Source organism: Eubalaena glacialis, chromosome 2 (genome assembly GCF_028564815.1).
Source record: "Eubalaena glacialis isolate mEubGla1 chromosome 2, mEubGla1.1.hap2.+ XY, whole genome shotgun sequence".
In the NCBI taxonomy this organism is placed as follows: Eukaryota; Metazoa; Chordata; class Mammalia; order Artiodactyla; family Balaenidae; genus Eubalaena; species Eubalaena glacialis.
In genome coordinates this window covers 129,426,566-129,447,924 of record NC_083717.1, presented here as the reverse complement: position 1 = coordinate 129,447,924, position 21,359 = coordinate 129,426,566, and positions in this window count along the sequence as shown.

The window sequence follows — 21,359 nt, the reverse complement described above, 5'->3', positions numbered from 1 at the left end:
TGGCTCGACTCTTGCAAAAGACATTTGGAAAGTAATAGATTTTTTGTACACAGAATAAATAGCACCAGCCAAAGGGTTGAATAGTAGTAGATGAGGACAAATTATTAAGCAGGGTTGACTTCCAGGGTTCTGAATTGAGAAATTTTTGTATCTTCAGTGTTTAGCATCCAGCCTAACACATAGCAGGTGCCTCAAGAATGTTTGTTATATTAGTGAATTGACTTGAGCTTGGACTTCAATAGATTCAATTAGCAGTTATGAAATTGACAAGCACCTGTGAGCATTCTGGACATGATTTTTCCCAAATTTGTGTCCACTGCTGACACCTGATGGTCACATCACTTCCCAGTGGCTGAACTCCACAAGCAGAGGCTGCTGAGGGGCAGCGTGTTGAATTTTACTGGCCCGGAGAGAGACACAGAAAAGTATGATTACCATTGCTATCATTTAACTTGTGGTTTCAACCAGGTTGCTCTAAGGCTTTGCAGTTCCTCATCTTCTTCCCCGGAGGAAAATGAAGAACGCTAATTCAGAAAAATATGGCAAATTTTCCAATTAATTATTGGAACAGTATCTGAACCGTGAAAAATTCCGCTTCCAAAAGAGGATTAAAAAAGAGCATACGGCATTAATTGTCATAGAGCCCTTGCTGCATTTTATAGATTTTTCATTTTGTAAAGCAGTGATTCATTCCAAAGGAAAAAGCTGAACAGCAATTCCAGCGAAAAGTTAAATTAATACAGACATTAGCCCAGACTCTACGTGGGTGACGTTGGCAGACTACATGAGGCTCTTTCTCCTGTGGACACAGCGCATGAGAAGACAACCTCCTGATTTCTTCACTGCCATAGTCATTTACTAGATTGTGAGCCCTGATGTGTCCTTCCCCCTGGAATTCATTATGTGGAATTCATGGATTTGCTGGCCCTCCAGTTAGCCAGTTTTCCTGCCTGATTTCTTAAGAAAGGGACAAAGCTATTTGAATGCAGCAGTATCCTGCACAATATGGAGTCTATCATTTTTCCCCTCTCAATGATTTTTCGAATAATGATGTGTAGAGCAGAGAGAAGATAACCATTTCAGCATGTGGCCACCAATCACCTCTTATTGTTTTCAAAGAATGAGCAAATGTTCTTCTACACTTTGGGTCAAAATAATTCTTTTTTAAATGGCTAGAGTCATATGCGTGCCTATGTAGAAAAGTTTCATTTTTAGAATCAACAGAATCGTAGTATCCTCTCCTCACTGACCTCACTACATCAAATCTCCATCCCCTGTAATGAGTCTGAAAGGCTGTAAGCCTGATATCCTTTCCCCACCCGCCCTGCCCCCACTCTCACTGGCTCTGTGGACTTCAGGTGACAACAGGACAGCACAGGGGAGTGGGAAAACAATAGGTCTGGGAAGGGACTGGCCTGCCTTCAAATCTTGGCTCAGCCCCATCGTGGCTGTTTGACCTCAGGAAAGTTGCTGATCATCTTCTGTGCAGTGGGTTTCATAATAAACGTCTTGCAAAGCATTAGAGACAGTGTATGCATTAGAGATATATATGAAGTTCCTGTCATGACTGATCATAGCTGTCATTGTTGCTGCCTAAACCCTCAGAGCACCCCGATTTGTTCATTTACGAATAGGATCATCTTCCCTTGAGTTCTATATTGCGAGACTGTCTCATATTCCATATATTAAACATCCCCCTGTCATTCCTCACTTATTCATTTAACAAATATGAGCTGTGAAATTATTATGTGCTGGGTCTGGCGTGAGTCCAGCTGCCTTAGAAATCTCCCTGCCTTTTGGTATTAGAAAAAATCCAGTGTATCCTTTATTTAAATATCTATATTCATTTCAATATTAACCAACTTGTTGGGTGCTACTATTTTGGAAAGCATGATGCTAGCATTAGAACAAGACATAGACAACTGGGAGTTTGCAATCTAATAATTGATGCAGCTGTAGACAAAGTATTTCAAACAAGTAACCTAATAAACACATTTATAATTTAGGTCTGGCGTCTTAGAGTTTATTGTCTCTATCATGGGAAGCCATATAAAATCTGAGGGATCATAGAGAAAAAAGATGTATATAACATACTTACATGTTAACGTATTCATATGTTAACACTTATGTAAGATTAAAACTTCCTAGACATATAAAATATACAATTTATATGTTCAGTAGAGGACCTAAAACAGTTATGTCTAGAAATAAAATCTCATTTTTGTACATGTGATTTAGTTTTTTTGTTTCTCTTAACCTTTAAACTGTTGGGTTGTAAATAGACTTTCTAATCACAAATATTCTGAGAAAAGATTACAGCCTGTGCCTGATTCTCTGGGGAGTTCCGAGACAGCTAGAGCATGGATAACTGGTATCTGCAAACAGAATATCAAATCTCACTTTAGTCCAAAGTTTTAATATTTTTCCTACTGAACCTTTGGCCAGAGCTACTGACAAATAGCAAAGTAGATGGAGTCTGCTAGTGAGCATGAGCCCAGAGGCTTTGAACCCAACTGCAGTGAGAATTTAGGAATGTACGAGAGGATCCAGTGCTTGGCCACCCCCGCAGAGGGAAGAGAGGCGTTTGCCCAGGAGCTGGTGGGGAAGTCCGTTCACCAAGCAGGGTTATAGGGCAGCAGAGGGAGCCAGGAGTAGTCTGTAAGGCTCTGCGCTCCCAGACCCGGCCTGCTCTGTGAGGGTAATTAAAACCTCACCCTGAGAGGAGTGACCCAGTCTTCTGAGCGCTCAGAATATTATATGAAAAATTTCCAGAAATGGTTATTCATTTAATCGTAATTAAGTGTCTACTGTGTGCAAAAGCTCCATGTATGCAGCTGCAATCTGGTGTTTTGCATGACCTTGCTTCTGCTTTTATTCTCCTCAAGAAAGTCCACCAGCAAAATCTTGTTGTTAGGGAGAGGAAAGTGCTCTATTTGTCATTTCTGAACTGAAATGCTTCCATCAACCTTGAATTACAGGAAGAGTCTCCTATACTTAGCTATTGTTTGCATCATCGTCGTCATCATTATTCCAGGCTCCTGAAGGAGAGCTGAGAGTGCTTCTTTTAATGCCAACTGTGATTTGCATGTTCATAGAAGGTTTGAAGTTTCAGAAATTAAATGTCGGGGTGTAAAATTTTCTTGAAGGAAGAAAGTATGATTGCATCGAACTTTCAGAGTACAATCAAAGTCTAAAGGAAATATAATTATTATTGTCGGTTTATCACCTCAAACATGTTGTTGTAAATGTCATTATATCAGATGAGTTTGGTAACAGGTTTTCCATTTTGCACTTTATTTGACAAGGTGATTCATTGTTTAGTGCAGTTTAAGATGTCAGTCCTTCTGGAAGGAATTGAGCTGAGCTGATGTGCATAAGAACATTCTTCCATCAAAGTATCTGATTAAAGAAGGGTTAGACTCCTGAAATATTGTTTCCAAACTTGCTTTGAATAAGACTAGTTTCTTTGTTGAGATATAATTTATCACAGTTTGCTGCATCTGGGAGAGTGTATGTAGACTATACATGCTGCCTGTGGCACTTTGTAGAGCTCTAAGTCTGTGCAAAATGGTCCTACTTTGATTAAGTTTGTCTGCATCATGGAAACCTAGTTAGTAATTGAAGCTGTGTTTTCTTATGTTTTTGTTTCAAATAAAGTATCTCACAATAAACCAGGGTGATAGAGCAAACATTTGGTCCAGCATCACTGCATGCAGTATGTTGGATTAGTATGTGTTGGTCACCCAATATTAGACATTTCACAACAGAGCGTCCAGCTTTTGAGCCCCCGAAAGGGAGCCAAAACCTTCTTTTTGCCATTTTGATGATGCCAAAAGCATTTCTTTTTTCTCTTGGTTAAATTCTCATGTCAAAATTTTAAATGAGTATAGATCTTTGTAATAAAGAACATCATTTATATATATATATATACCTACAAAGAGCCAAGAGCCAGGAACTGGGCTAATTAATACATTATCTCTCATATTCAAAGAAACCTTGCCAATTATTTGCATCCTCATTATACAGTTGAGGGATCTGAGGCTCTGAAAGGATAAGTAATTTGCCTAAAGACATATAGATAGTGGGTGACAGAGCTGGGATTCGAACTGAGGCCCTGTGATTCCAAAGCCCAAAGTTCTTCCTCTACTGTGGTTGGTGTGCATCCGAAGCACATCAAACTTATCTCCTTTCTAGCAGTGTTGCCTATCGGTTTTACTGCTTGCTTATGCAATACCTATATTCGTATACAGTATCTTTTAAAATTCTAGTTGGTATCTGTTAGTGTCTTATTTCAGGTGCAATTGTACACATCAAACATAAGCTATAAGAAGGGACATTCTTTCTTTTATTTCCCCAAATTGAAATATATGCTGATTTCAACAAAGGTCAAAATGGCCCAAGTCCCTTATAGGGAAATTAGATAAAAAAGAACTCACAAATATCTTCCAAATTACATTATTTAAAATTAACCAGGTAGAGGGTGTCAGGTGATAAAATTCCTTGTTTAAATCGAATTGAACAGCCTTTATGAGACATGCAATGACCAACATCTGATGATGTAAAATAATTGTGACGTATTTATGTGATGTATTTATGTCATTAAAAATTGACAGATATGTCATAGCTGAATAATATCCTCTCCAATGATAAAAGAAGAGTCAGACTTGAGGCTCACATGGGTACAAGGTTGGAATATTTTCGAGGCCCCTCAGTTTGTCTTGAGGATGGGGACGTCCAGGATAATTGGCAGGGCTCTCAGCCCTGTCTGGGCTCTGGATCCACTGGAAACCTCGGGTATACCAAACTCGGGGAGGAATTTTGGTGACTTCCTGTTTATGTCACGGCATCAGAAGCTTTGAAACTTGAGCTTTGTATGTGTATTTGACTATAGTTTTCTTGGACTATGTTGCCAAAAATGAAGCTATCTAGAGATAAGAGGGCTTGTTTTCATTTCCATTTAGATTTTTTAAAGGCATATCAGTATGCATATGATCACCTACACACACCTACCAACAAACACACACTTGATGGTTTTCAATTCAGTAATAGAGTTAAAACAGTCATCATACATCCTATAAATAACACATTGCTCAGCAAACAATAGAGGACTGTAGAGTGATTCAGTGCTTGGTGTCATGTGGTTCAGATCCCAGTTCTACTTCCATACTATTTCTGGGACTTTGGGCAATTATTTAACTTCTCTGTTCTCAGCTTCTCCATATTTAAAGTAGTATCTACTTCATAGACTTATATGTCTTATATTTGTAAAGCACCTAGATGAGTATTTGGACACATAGTGAGTGCTATATAACTATCTGCTTAATAAATAAGATTTTTTAAAAAAAAGAATAAATAGAATCCTTTCAAAATCTGTTTAAAAAAAATAAAAAAAAATAAATAAATAAATAAGATTTTTTTTTCTTGAAGCAACATGATTATCTATTACCTCATACCTCCTAGAATGTCTATTATCAAAAAGACAAGAAATAGCAAAGGGCAAGAATGTGAGGAAAGGGGAACCCTTGTGCACTGTTGATGGGAATGTAAATTGATGCAGCCACTATGGAAAATAGTATGGAGGTTCCTCAAAAAAAAAAAAAAATAGAACTACCATATGATCTAGCAATTCCACTTCTGCATATTTATCTGAAGAAAAACAAAAACACTAACTTGGAAAGATATCTGTACCCCCATGCTCACTGCAGCATTATTCACAATAGCCATGATATGGAAATAACCTAAGTGTCTATTGATAGATGAATAGATAAATAAAGTGTGATACACACACACACACTGGAATATTATTCAGCCATAAAAAAGAATGAAAGTGAAATGAAAGAGAAATAAGTCAGAGAAAGACAAATATTGTTTGATGTCACTTATATGTGGTTGTGTAATCTAAAACCAAACCAAAATAAAAACAAAAACTAGCTCATAGATACAGAAAACAGATTGGTGGTTGCCAGGGGAAGCAGCAAGGGATGGGGGTGGGCAGAAAGAATAAAGGGGGTCAAAAGGTACAAACTTCCAGTTATAAAATAAATAAGTCATGGGGATGTAATGTACAGCATGGTGACTATAGCTAATATTGTATTGCACGTGTGAAAGTTGCTAAGAAAGTAGATCTTAAACATTTCATAAAGAAAAAAAATTGTACACAAATTGTATGGTATGCACAGTGACAGATGTGAACTAGACTTATTATGGTGATCATTTCACAATACATACAAATGTTGAATCCTTATTTTGCACACCTGAAACTAGTATAATGTTATATGTCAGGTGTACCTTAATAAAAAATTAACATAATGGATTAGGAAAAATATATTTGGAAGCATATTTTGAGGAGCATTAAGTCTTTTAAAGTTGTGCTTGCTCCTCCTAAGTAGGGAATTGATAAAATTTGAAGATACAATAGAAGTCACCTTTTAGTGTGAATTGGCTTCTGCATCAGGGTAACTACAAAAGAACCAAAATAATGTACACAGGTAAAATTGGTTTGCTCATTATTATTCTAAACTACTGTTCTTAAGTGGCGGTAGTCAGACAACTAAACTGCTTGAATCCAAGAGCAACCCTGGACAAGTTACCTAATGTTCCTGAACCTCAGTTTCTTCATCTATAAAATAGGAATGCTAATATATATACTAGTTAGGTTATTGTGAGAACCAAATAAGTTAACATTTGTCAGGCACCGCTAACTACAGTGCTTAACTCAATAATAGTTATGATTAATATTAATATTTAGAGTTTTATTATTTGAGTCCCTTGTCCACATTCTCTCATCTGTTTGTTAAGAACAAGTGTAAACGCTACCAGTGGACTAACTGGAATAATGCAGGAGAATGCCAGTGGACCACAGTAAGAGGTGAGTAAGCCCATAGGCACACAGGCAGGGATGGCCAGATTTTTATAGAATAATTTGCCAAGTTTTGACTTCTGTATTTTTAAAAATATGTGGAGAAATCACAGTGAATTTAGAGAATGAAGAATAAAATAAAACATTGAGTGAGGAAATAGGAAACCAACCCTGGGATAAAAGATAGAAAGGATTGGCCTTATTTACCTGAAAAGAGACTGATAAGTTATTTGGTCAAGGTTTTGAAGGATAGCTTTTATGAGAGTGTTATTTTCATATATGAGAAGATAAGGGAGCTGACTGTAGATAGTAGACAGCAAAGTGGACAACATAAGGACTTCTGTCCACAAACGACGGATGTTCCCACCGCAGGACAGTCTCTCAACAACCCCTAGAAATCTTCAAACATAAGATAAATAATCACTATCTTGGATGTTTAGAGTAATTAAATCTAATTCCTAGGAATGAAAAGCTGGACCTGATAACCATATTCTACTCCAAGATTTAATTTTGCATACTGAAGACCAAAGCTTTCCAAACTCAGTTCTGTCCGACACCAGCCTGTGGCGTCACTGTTGTCTGAGGTTGGGCCCTCTCAGCCCCCATGGTGGCCCATCACCATGGACAACCTCCTCTATTTACTCCAGAGTAGGATGTCATCACTTCGTATGTGTCATGAGGTGAAAAATATAGGAAATAATGACTTGGTTGTGTGATGGCCTGAAAAAGAGCTGGCATCTATACACAAATGTTATCAATCCACTGAAAACCTTTTGGAGGCTAAATACAAGCCTGTGAACACATAGGAGGAGCCAGGACAGAAATGAGAAAATTAAGGAATTTACAGTCTTCATTATTCAGACTGTTTAGGTGTTCCTTGGATTTTCCTTAGGAAAAGAACGTTAGAGGAATCCAACTGGAACATTACAATGACTTGGCCAATGTGACAAGATCTGTCACTTCAGGACAAGTGCTGATGGAGCCCATCCATTTCCAATAATCTGTACTTTGAAAATCTGGAGTGATACAATTCCAAATTTCCTTGGCAGAAAGCCAAAACAACCTCTTGAGCTAAAGGACACAGATCACATTCATCGTGTTCTTTGACTTTTTGCCTCTCACTTCTGTGTCACTAAATTTTATGCTTGGGAACTTTGTATTTGATCATAACCAGAGTAGGAAATATGACCCATTTAGTCATTCACCCACCAGTCATTCATTCTTTTATTTAGCAAAGACATAGAGCATTTATAAATTTAGAGAATGACAGTTCAAAGCTTTAGACGACCCAATAAAACAGAAAGCTAATTGGGGCTATGAGACAAATGTTAAAATAACTATTATATAAGGGAGTGTATAAGAAGAATCATGAGGGTAAGTTGGGAAAATAGTTTAGGACAATGGAAATGGAGATGAGAAATCAGCATGCAGCATATATTTCTGAAGGTAAAATGCAGTCTTTCAATTAGGAGTATTTTAAGACTTTTCATGGAACTTATTGATTTATCACTGGTCAATGAATCCGTAAAGAGGCCTAAGTGTATGATCTCAACATAGATTCAAGGCTTATAATTCTCTCTCAGGGCCATTACTGCTGGACAGTATGGCACAAATTAACGTGGCTAGGATGAGCCTTCTTTTTGACAGATGAAATGTCCATTTTAAATGGCATAAAACAGGGCTGGATCCCAAGTGCCCTCCTTTTAATTTTATAACTGAACAAATTGTTTGTCTTTAGATGACCTGGCCACAGCAAGACAAGTATTTCTCATGTGTTGATGACATGCCTTCCTCTATGGTTACAGATGTGGCTTTGACAAGCAATTCAGCCTATTGGCCAACTTCTGTCAGGAGAAGCTTCTAAATATTAATTCTCCTAAAACCAAAATGATCAATTATGGCAGGCATGCTTTGACATCTAAATGGATAATATTAAACTAGTCTGCTCAACCGACTGCCATACATAATTCCTAAGGATCAAATTTGTGATTTACCTGGTTAACCCTTGGTATGCAGTTGGTCTCAAAATTAAACCTTTTACAGGGGTCATGTTAAGGATCTTCTGAGGTCAAGACAGATCTTTGGTACTTCTTATCCTCAAAACCTTCTAAGACAGGCCATCTCCTTTGTGCCTTATGGTACAGAGTTCTGACGTTTCTATCAATTTGTGCAGACACTGAATTGCTTTGTGAGAATTGCCCTTGATCTGTTTGAAAGTGCTCATTTGGCTCTCTGTTGTACAGAGGTGAAGTGACTCTCCATTAAGATTAAAAACATCAGACAAGCCTTTTTATTTTCACAGGGCCACAACATCTTTGTCATCTACACATCTGATCTTTTTTTCAGTCAGAAATGTGGACTATCTGTGAGTAGAACAAGATAGTAATCTCAAATTTGAACTGTGTATTATTCATCCCCTGTCAAAAGCCTGGCTGAGACTATTGATACTTAGAAGGAATTGCCAAAGGGATCCACCAATCAGGCATTTTCAAGATTCTCCAAAATACAACCATGTTGTGCCCTCAGTTTTCATCTAAGCTTATTGTAAGAAGTAGCTCTATGCAGACTCCTTTTTTTAAAAAGTAGACTTAAATTATAGTATCTATTATGTTATTCAATGGTCCCCAAATAAAGACTCATTGGGCAAATTCCTCCTCCCAAAGCTCAGGTGCAGGAAAAAAGTTACTTTCTTTTATTAGATAAGGAACACTCTCATTGGTCACATTTTCTTCTTTACTTTGATTGTTGAAAAGCTCAGAGTAAATTTTTATGCTTAGATTCAGTACTTTCCCTTAGTCTGGATTTTCAAATAATTATTCCCTCACTATTTTTATTTCTTGGCTCATGTCTTTTATTATATTAATGATTTTCCACTTAATTGTGATTTTATTGTAAACTATCTCATATCACACATCACTTTTGAAAGTAGGCAGTGTATAAATACATATGAAACATAGATTGGGCAGTGAGTTAGGGATTGTTTGGAGGAATGACTAAGAAAGCGTGGTCAGTGTAATACCTGCAGAAGAATAACCTGATGCCTGTGTTATACAGACACTTAGGCTTTACCCCAGGTCTACTGGATCAGAATAAATGTGGGGACTGGGAATTTTCATTTTCACAAGCTTCTCCAGGGAGTCTTCTACAGACTAAGGATTGAGAATTACAAAGTTACTAACCTTCCTTCAGAAGAAGGATACATCTTATATTTCACAAGCATTGTCTACAGCTCTAGTAAGACACAAATTTAGATATTCATAAAAGACTTGATTAAATGAAATGTGTGAGGCAAAGTGATAAGCCCTATGCCTGAACCAAGAATGAAAAAGGAATTGGAAAATTATTGCTATGAACCATGTGTGAGTCATGGGGAGTCTTGGCAACAGGGTGGCAGTGGGAATGGAAAGTATTTAAACAAAATTTCAAAATGTGGGGAAGAAGGAACACCAGGTCTTTTCTAGTCACATTTGGGGACGTTAAAGAGAGAGAGAGAGAGAGTAAGAGAGAGATATCAGAGATATTCCAGAATCTGAATGTTAAACAAGTGGGAAAAGTTAATGTCATTATGTGAGATAGACAATCATATAAAAGAGTAAAAAATTACAAGTTTGGGTTTTAAAGTATGAGGTTCTAAGAAAACTATTAGGTGAAAAGACAGTTGGATAAATGGACCTAGATCTAGAATTCTTGAGAAAAGCCAAGCTCAGTGATGAAATGCTGGAACGTTACACCTAGAGGTGAGTTGAAATCATGGAAGTAGAAAATAACACAGGAACTATAGAGTGAAAAGAAAGGTAGGTTAAGAAGGAAACCTGGAGAAAGACCTCCAGTGAGAAGGGAGGAAAGAGACACGTGTCAAAATGTAGGAGGTAGAAGAGAGAATTGTGGGCTTCAGAAGTCAAAAGAAAAATGGCTTTCAAGAAAGGTTTCAACTGCCAGATGCTCCTTTGCTGTCTGGTAGGATTATAATTTCCCGAGGAATTGTAGTTGAGCCATTTCAGTAGAGTGGAGGGGGCAGAAATAAGACTGCAGAGGGAGAACAAATGGAAGGGGCAGACTAGCATAAAACTAGAATTCAGATAGTGTAGGATGGAGAGATATGATGGTCACATGATCAGGAAGAAGGATTGAGGAGGAAGCTGCTGTTAGACTCTATGGTGCTTTTTGAAAAATTAGGACAATTTGACACTTGCTCTGGGTAGACATATTCCCACGTGTGTGCTGGCGTGACTTGGCCAGCAGAATATTGGATGATTTCATCCTGACTGACCCCTTTTTGTGCAGTGTACAAACAGAGGTGACACTCTTGAGAGAAAGTTTTTGATGACAGCACATATTTAAGAATGTTTCTAGGCCTTGAAAAAGCCACCATTTGTTGGTGGGGGAAAGGATGGCATGGAGTGTAATTAAGAGACAGGAGGATAAAGATAACTGCTTGGGGAAAATCAAGGGAAGCGTGAGAACATGGTCTCAAACCACAGTTGCTCTTAGAAAACAATATGCCAACACCTTATTTAAAAAAAGTTTCTCATCATTAATCCTTTCACACAATATGGACATGGAATGGACTCCAAATCTCCTTTTGCATTTACAAAAGAGCTTCAAAAAAGTTGTGACTTCAGTGAGTGCCATATAGTTAAAAAAAAGAATGAGGAAGATCTCAAGAATTGATATGGAGTGACTTCCAGAGGATATTATTAAATGAAAAAAATCAAAGGCAAAAGACACAGGTGGTATGCCACCTTTTGTGCTAGAAAGAAAGGAAAATAAAAACATATTCATATACCTGCTTATTACTACAGAAAGAAGCAGAGGAAAAATAAACCAGAAGACACTGGAATTTTGGACTTACAAGGCCTGAGGGGAATCGAGGTTGATGAGCTAGAGGAAGGAGTGACAGTGTTTGAATGTACCTTTTTGTGTAGTTTTGACTTTGGAAAGCATGTTAATATTCTACATATCCAAAAATACAATTAAGTTAATAAGAATTGGAGGGAAGAAGAAAATAACCTAAAACTGAAAGGAAATGGAAACAATGAACTTAATTTTGTTCTAAATGAATGTCATAATGGAAGGGAAAAAATAAAGAAAGAAGGGAAAGAAAGAAGGAAGAAACGAAGGGAGGGAGGAAGGGAGGATGAGAAAGGAACCGATAACTTACTAACAACGTAACTTTAGAACACAGTATTTGACCATACACCCTCAGTCTTGAGCAGAGTTGGGGGTGTGGGAAAGAGAATGTGGGGATGGGGAAACTGCAAATGAATTCTGAACTCTTTTTAGCAGATTTGTTTATTATAATACTTCTGATGCAATTCTGAAACCATTTTAAATGTATTATATTATTCAGCAAATGAGTAAATGTGTTAATGTTGTGGGTATCCAGGGTTGTCATGGTGGAAGAAGGGAAATACGAATATGGAATGGGAGAAGTCAAGAAAGAATCTGTGGGATGGATTGAAATTGGAGGAACTGGTACAAACTCCTGATTTCTAAAATAAGTCTATGTATATGCATATGCATGTTTGTATGTGCATGTATACATCTGTACATGTGAATATGCCTTTGCACATATACGTGTACCTATATGTATATACACACTTGTGTATTTCCTATCTTTGCTGGCTGAAGGGTCAAAAAAGCAAAAACACCTCAGTAGCCCTAAGCACACCTAGCACTCTAGATCTTGGTCTCTAATGCCAACCCTTACTAAAAAGAACCAAGGCTCTGCAGAGAAATGGCTGGTAAAGAATTTGGGCAGGTAGGTACAAGGTAAGACTGGAACACCTTGTTATACCAGAAAGTAAGGGATTGTTTAAAAGATGTCATAAGAATTGAAGAGCTAGATTGAAGAGGCTCCCACTAGCCAAACCTGGGACAATTTCTATACCAAAATAATCTGAGTATAGTAATGAATTATAAATAATTGGGAAAAAAGAAATTCATGAATTCATACTTACGATAAATAGATAAGTAGGGGAGAAGGGAGAGATCTTATTGTAGTGAAATACCAAGGGCCACCTGGTAAGTGTGAAGAGAGTGGTAGAGTTGGAAAATCACAATTTTGCAACCATCTTGTTAAGGATTGGACCAGACAAGAATTATCAATGGATACTAAATAAAGGGAAATTTTTGAGGAGGTGCAGGATATTTGCATGGTTTTAAAGTGTTTCTCCATAAAATGACCAAAATTAACATCACTAATGGGGGGCAGATGAACACTGTGTGTCTCTACATATGATACCCTGAGAAGGACAGAAAATCACCTATGCAATATTCTTGTTGAGAATGCATAATTTTAATCCAATCACAAGGAATGATCAAACACAAAATGAGGAATAATCTATTTTATTTTATTTTATTTTATTTTTTAAGACTTTTTTTGATGTGGACCATTTTTTTAAAAGTCTTTATTGAATTTGTTACAACATTGCTTCTGCTTTACGTTTTGGTTTTTTGGCCACAAGGCATGTGGGATCTTAGCTCCCTGACCAGGGATCGAACCTGCACCCCCTGCATTAGAAGGTGAAGTCTTAACCACCGGACTGCCAGAGAGGTCCCAGAATAATCTATTTTAAAAAGGGAGAATTTATTCTTCAAAATCGCCAATGTCATAAAAAGACAAAGAAAGGCTGGGGAAATGTTTCCAGATTGAAGGAGATTAAAGAGACATGACAACTAAATTCAAGACTTAAATTGTGTACTGAAGAGGGGAAAAGTACGATAAGGGGTATTATTAAGGAAATTTACAAAATTGCAATGTGAAAGGTAGATCAAATAAATAGACTTCATATATTTTATATTTATATCCATAAATACATCAATGTAAATTTATCAGGTTGACAACTGCACTATGGTTATTTAAGAGAACACACCTATATCCTTGTGAAGAAATATATAATAAAATATTTAGGGATAAAAGGCGATGATGTATATAATTTATCTTCAAATGGCTCAGAAAAAAAGCCATATGGTTGGGTAGGTAGAAAGATAAAGCAAATGGGCTGGGATATTAACAATAGGTACACTATTAACAATGTAGTGTACCTATATTAACAATAGGTACACTATTGCACTATTTTTATTTTTGTAATAATTTGTAAATCTGAACTTATTTTCTAATACAACTTTAAAAAGTTGTCATTTGTTGTTATTTTAAATGTGTATAGGGGCGGAGTCAAGATGGCGGACTAGGAGATGCGGAATTCGTGTCTCCGCACAACTAGGGCACATACCAGGCACGGGTGGGGGACCATGGGCACCTAAGGGGATGGGAGGAACCCCCAGCGACTGGGTAGGACGTGTCTGGGAGTGAGGGGGGAGGAGAAGTGGAGGCAGGACAGGACTGGCACCCCTGATGCATGGCTGGGGGAGGGGAAGGGGTCCCACGCCATGCAGGGGGAAAGGGGGGACCATTGGGAGGGCAGAGGATCAAAAGGGAGCATGACCAGCATTTCCCCTGCCTACTTGGGCCACAGGGAGCCTGCTGAGATCCTGTGCCTGATCCTCTACCACTGAGGCCCCCTCTAGCTGCGTGGGTCCTGAGGGAGTGGGAGGGAGGGAAGGGGGAGCAAAAGTAAAGGCTGGACCTACAGGACTGGCACCCCTGAGGGGCAGCTGGGGGAGGGGAGGAGTTCCTACACCCAGTGGGACCCACCCATGGTTAGGGGTCCAGCAGTGATGGGGGAGACCCTGGAGGGGGGGCACAGAGGAATGGAAGGGAGCACGGCCAGCACCTTCTCTGCCCTCTTGGGCACCGTGGAGCCTGTTGGGCTCCCCGGCCTAATCCTCTGCCCTTGGAGCCTCCCTCCTGCTGTGCAGAACCCGAGCCCCACCCCTACACCCTCACCCAGGGCCCCACCTCTACACGCGGCACTGGGAGAAGCCCTCCAACCATGCTGGGCCTAAACCCCACCCACACACCCTCATCCAGGGCCTTACCTTTAAACTCTGAACTCCACACTCTGGAGGTCCCCCTCTGGACATGCTGCCTCTCCCCTTCCATGCAGATCCTAAGCCTAGGCCCCGCCCCACACTTGAAAGTCACCTCACATAGGCCCCACCCCACCCTAAACCCCAACCCTGCCTAAGTTCCACCCCCTGTCTAAGCTCCATCCCCCATAGCTAAGGCTTTTCTGGCCTTTTTTTTTTCTTCTTTTAGGTTGGGGTTCTGTTTTACCTTGTTGTTGTTGATTCATTTATATTTTTATTTTTTTTAATAAACCTTTATTTTTCTAATTTTATTTTATTCTTTATACTTTGTTATTGTTCTGCTCCTTTTGGCTTGTTCTCCTTTTTTTTTCTTCTTTCTCTTTTCTGTTGTGGTTTTGTTTTACCTTGTTGCAGTTGTTTCAATTACATATATTTTTCCTAATATATTATTTATCTTTCTAATTTTATTTTATTTTTTATGCTTTGTTATTGTACTGCTACATTTTTTCTTTTCTTTTGCCACACCGCACAGCTTGCGGGATCTTGGTTCCCAGGCTGGGGGTCAGGCCTGAGCTCCTGTGGTGGGAGCACCGAGTCCAAACCGCTGGGCTAACAGAGAACCTCAGGGAATAATAATCGGAGTGAGGCCTCCCAGAGGTCCTCATCTTGGCACCAAGACCTGGCTCTACCTAACTGCCTGCAAACTCCAGTGCTGGATGCCTCAGGCCAAACAACAAGACAGGAATACAGCCTCACCCATCAAAAAAAAATGAAATGACAAAAGAATATGTTACAGATGAAGGAGCAAGGTAAAAACCTACAAGACCAAATAAATGAAGACGAAATAGGCAACCTACCTGAAAAAGAATTCAGAGTAATGATAGTAAAGATGATCCAAAACCTCAGAAACAGAATGGAGAAAATACAAGAAACATTTAACATTTAACTAGAAGAACTAAAGAGCAAACAAACAGTGACGAACAACCAATAACTGAAATTAAAAATACTCTAGAAGGAATCAACCGCAGAATAACTGAGGCAGAAGAACGGGTAAGTAAGCTGGAAGATAAAATGGTGGAAATAACTGCCATGGAGCAGGATAAAGAAAAAAGAATGAAAAGATTTGAGGACAGTCTCAGAGACCTCTGGGACAACATTAAATGTACCAACATTCGAATTATAGGGCTACCAGAAGAGGAAGAGAAAAAGAAAGTGTCTGAGAAAATATTTGAAGAGATTATAGTTGAAAACTTCCCTAACATGGGAAAGGAAATAGCCACTTAAGTCCAGGAAATGCAGAGAGTCCCATACAGGATAAACCCTAGGAGAAACACACCAAGGCACATATTAATCAAATGAACAAAAAATAAATTCAAAGAAAAAATATTAAAAGCAGCAAGGGAAAAGCAAAAAATAACATACAAGGGAATCCCCATAAAGTTATCAGCTGATTTCTCAGCAGAAACTCTACAGACCAGAAGGGAGTGACATGATATACTTAAAGTGATGAAAGGGAAAAACCTACAACCAAGATTACTCTACCCAGAAAGGATCTCATTTAGATTCCACAGAGAAATCAAAAGCTTTACAGACAAGCAAAAGCTAAGAGAATTCAGTACCACCAAACCAGCTTTACAAAAAATGCTAAAGGAACTTCTCTAAGCGTGAAACACAAGAGAAGAAAAAGACCCATAAAAACAAACCCAAAACAATTAAGAAAATGGTAATGGGAACATACATATCAATAATCACCTTGAATGTGAATGGATTAAATGCTCCAACCAAAAGACACAGACTGGCTGAATGGATACAAAAACAAGACCCTTATATACGCTGTCTATAGGAAGCCCACTTCAGACCTACGGACACATACACACTGAAAGTGAGGGGATGGAAAAAGATATTCCATGCAAATGGAATCACAAGAAAGCTGGAGTAGCAATACTCATATCAGATAAAATAGACTTCAAAGTAAAGACTGTTACAAGAGATAAGGAAGGACACTACATAATGATCAATGGATCAATCCAAGAAGAAAACATAACAATTATAAATATTTGTGCACCCAACATAGGAGCACCTCAATACATAAGGCAAATGCTAACAGCCATAAAGGAGAAATTGACAGTAACACAATAATAGTGGGGGACTTTAACACCCCACTTATACCAGTAGACAGATCATCCAGACAGAAAATAAATAAACACAAGCTTTAAATGACACAAGAGACCAGATAGACCTAATTGATATTTTTAGGATATTCCACCCAAAAGTGGAAGAATACACTTTCTTCTCAAGTGCACATGGAACATTCTCCAGAATAGATCACATCTTGGGTCCCAAATCAAGCCTTGGAAAATTTAAGAAAATTGAAATCGTATCAAGCATCTTTTCCAACCAAAGCTCTATGAGATTAGAAATCAATCACAGGAAAAAAACTGTAAAAAATGCAAATACATGGAAGCTAAAGAGTGTGCTTCTAAATAACCAAGAGATCACCGAAGAAATCAAAGAAGAAATAAAAAAAAAATACCTAGAAACAAATGACAACAAAAACAAGATGATCCAAAACATATGGGACGCAGCAAAAGCAGTTCTAAGAGGGACGTTTATAGCAATTCAAACTCACATCAAGAAGCAAGAAAAATCTCAAATAAACAATCTAACCTTACACCTAAAGCAACTAGAAAAAGAACAAAAACCCAAAGTTAGTAGAAGGAAAGAAATCGTAAAGATCAGAGCAGAAATAAATGAAATAGAAACAAAGAAAACAATAGCAAAGATCAATAAAACTAAAAGCTGGTTCTGTGAGAAGATAAACAAAATCAATAAACCCTTAGCCAGACACATCAAGAAAAAAAGGGAGAGGACACAAATCACTAAAATTAGAAATGAAAAAGGAGAAATCAAAACTGACACCTCAGAAACACAAAGGATCATAAGAGACTACTACAAGCAACTATATGCCAATAAAATGGACAACCCAGAAGAAATGGACAAATTCTTGGAAAGGTACAACTTTCCAAGATTGAACCAGGAAGAATTAGAAAATATAAACAGATGAATCACAGGTAATGAAATTGAAATTGTAATTAAAAATCTTCCAACAAACAAAAGTCCAGGACAGAAGGCTTCACAGGTGAATTCTGTCAAACAATTAGAGAAGAGTTAACACTTATCATTCTCAAACTCTTCCAAAAAATTGCAGAGGGAGGAACACTCCCAAACTTGTTCTATGAAGTCACCATCATCCTGATACCAAAACCAGTTAAAGGATATCACAAAGAAAGAAAATTACAGACCAATATCACTGATGAACATAGATGCAAAAATCCTCAACAAAATACTAGCAAGCAGAATCCAACAACACATTAAAAAGATCATACACCATGATCAACTGGGATTTATCCCAGGGATGTAAAGATTCTTCAATATATGCAAAACAATCAAGGTGATACACCATATTAACAAATTAAAGAATAGAAACCATATGATCATCTCAATAGATGCAGAAAAAGCTTTTGACAAAATTCAACACCCATTTATGATAAAAAACTCCTAAGAAAGTGGGCATAGAGGGGACCTACTTCAACATAATAAAAGTCATATATGACAAACCCACAGCAATCATTCTCAGTAGTGAAGAACTGAAAGCATTTTCTAAAATCAGAAACAAGACAAGGAGGTCCACCCTTGCCACTATTATTCAACATAGTATTGGAAGTCGTAGCCATGGCAATCAGAGAAGAAAAAGAAATAAAAGGAAAACAAATTGGAAAAGAAGAAGTAAAACTGTCATTGTTTGCAGATGACATGATCCTATACATAGAAAATCCTAAAGATGCCACCAGAAAACTACTAGAACTAATCAATGAATTTGGTAAGGTTGCAGGATACAAAAATCTCTTTGCACAGAAGTCTCTTGCATTCCTATACACTAACAACAAAAGATCAGAAAGAGAAATTAAGGAAACAATCCCATTTACCATCGCAACAAAAAGCATAAAATACCAAGGATTAAACCTACCTAAGGAGACAAAAGACCTGTACTCAGAAAACCATAAAACACTGATGAAAGAAATCAAAGATGACATAAACAGATGGAGAGATATACCATGCTCCTGGATTAGAAGAATCAATATTATGAAAATGACTATACTAACCAAAGCAATCTATGGGTTCAATACAATCCCTATCAAACTACCAATGGCATTTTTCACAGAACTAGAACAAGAAATTTTACAATTTGTATGGAAACACAAAAGACCCCGAATAGCCAAAGCAATCTTGAGAAAGAAAAATGGAGCTGGAAGAATCAGACTCCCTGACTTCAGACTATACTAGAAAGCTACGGTAATCAAGACAGTATGGTACTGGCACAAAAACAGAAATATAGATCAACAGAACAGGATAGAAAGCCCAGAGATAAACCCACGCACATATGGTCACCTTATCTTTGACAAAGGAGGCAAGAATATACAACGGAGAAGAGACAGCCTCTTCAATAAGTGGTGCTGGGAAAACAGGACAGCTACATGTAAAAGAATGAAATTAGAACACTCCCTAACACCATACACAAAAGTAAACTCAAAATGGATTAAAGACCTAAATGTAAGGCCAGACACTATAAAACTCTTAGAGGAAAACATAGGCAGAACACTCTATGACATAAGTCACAGCAAGATCCTTTTTGACCCACCTCCTAGAGGAATGGAAATAAAAACAAAAATAAACAAATGGGATCTAATGAAACTTAAAAGCTTTGGCACAGTAAAGGAAACCATAAACAAGATGAAAAGACAACTCTCAGAATGCAAGAAAATATTTGCAAATGAAGCAACTGACAGAGGATTAATCTCCAAAATATACAAGTTACTCATGCAGCTCAACATCAAAAAAACAAACAAAAATGCATGGAAGACCTAAATAGACATTTCTCCAAAGAAGACATACAAGATGGCCAACAAATACATGAAAGGATACTCAACATCACTAATCATTAGAAAAATGCAAATCAAAACCACAATGAGGTATCACCTCCCATCAGTTAGAATGGCCATAATCAAAAAATCTAGAAACAATAAATGCTGGAGAGGGTGTGTAGAAAAGGGAACCCTCCTGCACTATGGTGGGAATGTAAATTGATACAACCACTATGAAGAACAGTATGGAGGTTCCTTAAAAAACTAAAAATAGAACTACCATTCAAGCCAGCAATCCCACTACTGGGCATATACCCTGAGAAAACCATAATGCAAAAAGAGTCATGTACCACAATGTTCATTGCAGCTCTATTTACAATAGCTAGGACATGGAAGCAACCTAACTGTCCATCGACAGATGAATGGATAAAGAAGATACGGCACATATATACAATGGAATATTACTCAACCATAAAAAGGAATGAAATTGAGTTATTTGTAGTGAGGTGGATGGACCTAGAGTCTGTCATACAGAGTGAAGTACGTCAGAAAGAGAAAAACAAATACTGTATGCTAACGCATATATATAGAATCTGAAAGAGCGGTACTGATGAACCTAGTGGCAGGATAGGAATAAAGATGCAGACGTAGAGAACGGACTTGAGGACACAGTGGGGGAAGGGGAAACTGGGATGAAGTGAGAGAATAGCATTGACATATATACACCACCAAATGTAAAATGGATGGCTAGTGGGAAGCTGCTGCATAGCACAGGGAGATCAATTCGATGCTTTGTGATGACCTGGAGGGATGGGATAGGGAGCGTGGGAGGGAGGCTCAAGATGGAGGGGATATGGGGATATATGTATACATATAGCTGATTCACTTTGTTGCACAGCAGAAACTAACACAAATTGTAAAGCAATTATACTCCAATAAACATGTGGGGAAAAAATGTGTATAGTTAGGTGTGTTGCCAGTGTGAAACTCAGCAAATATGATCCAGGAATTCTGCCATCTTAGAAAATATCTTTTGAAGATAATGAGAAATTTTGGGATAAATTTTTTACAAACTGAGACCTCAGTATTTACTCTTAAAACTACTACCTTTAGGGGCAAAAAGACCCAAGTGAAGAAAAATCAGATAAAAAGCCCACATTTTCATTTCATTAAATTAAAATTTAAGTTATACTTATACTTTGAATTTTCTCTCTCCATCACCTCTTTCAGATATGAAACAAAATACATGAAAGGGAAATTGCATATTTTAAGTATTCTCAAGCAAAAATGTACGTTCCTACTAGAACATTAATCTCATCCTTCATAATTAACTATTGCATTTTTCTTTCATCAGGCTCTGACCTTTAAGGTGTTCCTGTTGTGTGTGTTTTTAATGCCTAACTTTTCTAGAAAATGTGCAGAGGTCATAATGAGGCATAATTATATACAGAATATAATTTTCTTTTGTATTTTTCAAGTGCTAATTTAGCTATCATTTCCTCATATAGAATTTTTATAAGAAATACTTTTAAAAATGAAAAGCCCTTTCTTCAGTTTTGGCATGAGTTATATGTTCAATATATAATATAGACAGGAAATTTAGTAACATACGTATGGATGTTAAATGAACTCTGTAAAATAAATCC